Source organism: Mytilus galloprovincialis, chromosome 5 (assembly GCF_965363235.1).
Source record: "Mytilus galloprovincialis chromosome 5, xbMytGall1.hap1.1, whole genome shotgun sequence".
Taxonomy (NCBI): Eukaryota; Metazoa; Mollusca; class Bivalvia; order Mytilida; family Mytilidae; genus Mytilus; species Mytilus galloprovincialis.
In genome coordinates this window covers 27,033,546-27,036,861 of record NC_134842.1, presented here as the reverse complement: position 1 = coordinate 27,036,861, position 3,316 = coordinate 27,033,546, and the positions used below count along the sequence as shown (strand labels likewise).

At 32.9% G+C, this 3,316-nt stretch overlaps 1 long non-coding RNA gene across 2 annotated transcripts; it reads right to left on the bottom strand.

The window, feature by feature from the left end:
* Positions 1-590: 590 nt before the first annotated feature.
* Positions 591-2,516, bottom strand: LOC143074421 (uncharacterized). Of its 2 annotated transcripts, none has more exons than XR_012977849.1 (3): positions 2,415-2,516; positions 1,537-1,664; positions 591-956 (listed from the first exon to the last, which is right to left on the bottom strand). It is a non-coding gene; the product is annotated as an uncharacterized LOC143074421 (long non-coding RNA). The 2 variants fall into 2 exon arrangements; XR_012977850.1 differs by having other exon boundaries at positions 591-953.
* Between the last annotated feature and the right edge of the window lie 800 nt (positions 2,517-3,316).

Here is a 3,316-nt window from a genome sequence, read left to right as displayed (position 1 = left end):
ATAATCAACATTATTGTCATCCGAGATATATAATCTTATTTTTACCATTGTAATGTAAAAGCAAACACAAACATGCCAATCAACTTGCCCTAATTGACCTTACCTTTGAAAATCGATAAAGCGAAGGTTTGTTTTGTCAGCATGATCCCATGGTAATGCTCATGTTTTTCTAATGTTGTCTCGTGCTCACCAATCCAAAATGCTTACATGTAATACCAATATTGGAATATAAATATAAAAACATATCCACATTTTGGTACTTATGGGTGGGAGAGGGGGGAACTTATCAAGAACCTCATCAACCCATACAGGCAATATGTATTGCCTGACCAATCATAGCCCTTAAACCAACCACCACTTGGATACTTGGATATTGAAAGAATGAGGATGTATCACATGTACTTCCGCCAAAGATATCAACCAATGATGTTATACACATATCCTCAGTGATTGATATAATCTTGCATCCAGTTCATGTTAAGTTATGGGCATAGAAAACTCTATAGTCCATACAGCATATTTGCAGGCCAATCTCAAAATACACCACTAGCAAGGCTTTCCCTTAAGGAATAGTATTCCCAATACTCAAAACAAATTCAACACTTTTATTAAATATTATTCCTTTTAAAATTACTTTAAAACACTTCTAAACATTTAAAGATGCATGTAAACAGTTCTTTAAAAATCGTTCATAATTCAATAAATTCTCATGAATTTGACCACATACGGACTTTTAAAAGTTGAGTTAAGGCAATGAACTCATATCAAAATGAACATTGTCATTAGTCTAATAACATCTTCAGCATGTGGAAAGCTTGTAAGCAAAGGGACTTAACCTCCAAGTGTAAACTATGCTGGCTTGTCTCTTTCTTTACTGTTGTTGAATCAAACACACTCTTTACTTCATAATCAGGAACATTGACAATTGTATTTCCACTCGTTTCTTCACATGTCTGCTGAAAATGTATTAACCAATAACAAATTGTTTATTTGTACTAAAGACAGCATTAGTCAAACTTTGAAAAGGAAAAATCCCTTTGCCTACAATCCACGTGGAAAACCACTAGGGAATCAGTGTCCCTCGAACTGTAGACAAAGAAATTTAAATTAAAAAATTCAACCATTATACATAAAATTTAAGTATACATTTGAACTAGTATACAAAATCATTCAACATTATATTTATTTATTAATTTAGATAAAACAAAACAAAACAAAAATATTGCAACCATTATTTAATCTCCCATGACAAAAAGATTTTTGTGACATATTTCAACACATCAATGAAATTAAATACACATCCAATAGAAAACATCATGAAATTACGGAAAAATTATTAGCATTAATTTTAAATAGGTTCATTTGAACATAAAGCTGCTTCCATCACAGATGTTTTTTAGTACAGTGCCAAATTGGCATCTTCTGCCTTTCTCAACACAGACATACATAATTTAGTGTAGTATCAATATTTTCCCCATTCATTTTTTTCCTATTTTCAGAAATCAAAACATTACTTCAATTGCAATTTGTTCTCACCATATTCTGATTAGAAAAAATCCTTTCTTTTTAAAAAGGTTGTTCGAACTCATTGACATGAATCATCGTGCAATGTCATATTACTTCTCCTTCATTCGTCACCCTGTCAAAGCTGTAGGTAACACCATCTGAAAACAAAAACATTCTATTCATCCTATGTACAATCAAACAGACCGCTGAACGCGGACCTCGACAAAGACACCTTAAAATTCAATACACGTCACTCCGATAAAAACATGAATATCAAGTGACATGTCACACTAAATTATTCCACTTTCTCAATAATTCTATTCTTTTATAACAAAGTCTTCAAATAGCATTTCTATCAGTATGTACGATGTAACAATAAATGAAAAGTCCACAACACAGTCAAAAGTAACAAAAGAAACTATTTACCCTATAAATAATTTATTATTCTCCTTTCAACTACAATTTTCCAAAATGGCCAGAGCCCCCACTTCCACACATATTTTATATAGCGATAGCATTTTACCCTGCGTTTAACCGCGGCGAAAAGCATAACAAATATCTGACCACCTGGTTGATAACAACTACCTAAAGTCTAAATCCCAAAACATTTTGCCACCAAGGTCAAACATTACCATCTAGTTCTATCAAGAAGCCGCTAAGGCGAATATAAATGACCACCAAGGTCTTGACGCCCCCAAGGCTAGTATTTTTAATTCATTGTTGCCATCAAGGCAAATGTAAAAAATCATAAAAATGACCACCTAGGTCTATTGCCACCAAGGCATAAAAAATAACCACCTAGGTCTATTGCCACCAAGGCATATATAAATGACCACCAAGGTCTTAAAGCCACCAAGGCTATATTGCAACCAAGGCAAATGTAAGTAAAAGTTAAAGAATATAGTTACTTTGCCGACAACACGTGGAGCACGACCTTCCCACAGCTTGGATATTGAAAGAATGAGGATGTATCACATGTACTTCCGCCAAAGATATCAACCAATGAGGTTATCCTCTTATACAGACATAATATCATATTATAAAGACAAAATTAACAAAAATACATTTTTTCTTCGTTTCGTTTCTGCTTCGTATTCTTTGCATGGGTGTCTCAGTAAAAATTAATGAACTTGAGTTTTGTCAAATACTGTCTTGTTCTTTATAGCATTAAGTTCATTGGAAAGTGCATAGACTTTATAGCTAATTATATATTCTTATGTCAACTTCAAGCAAAGTATACATAATGATCTTGAATTATAGATGTTTTGTGCTGAAATTGTATATATTTTTTTCTTACATTTTTCTATCTTTTGTTTTGCGTTTTTTTGATCGTATAAATCTTTACTTCACTCTTAATTCACACAGTTTGCCTCAGGGTTTTAGCAATTGGCGTTTATTTCTTGTACAGGTTATTAAGAGGTGTGATTCGGTTACATTGTTGGTTATATTTGTTAACTCTTGTATTATATTTTACTTGATTTGTACTGACAAGGAAAGTGTATACTAATATAACATTTTCTGTTAGCATCGTTGTCACTTTTTTTAAAGATTGTTTGAGTTAATCAGGCATGTTATATGCTTGTGTTAAATATGTTTATAATGTAAAGCAGGTGAATCCTACGGGTCAGTTGAAAACAAAACTTTACGACAAAAGAGATGGTTTCATTCAATGTAGCAACATTCAAGCAGCGCCTGCATACGGAGTAGATATCTCCCAAATGATTCCCGGACTCGTATTTCCTATCATGTTTTCCTTGATAGAGGATTGCTTCTCACAAGGAAGCTATCAAACCAAGAGTTCTAAATGGTG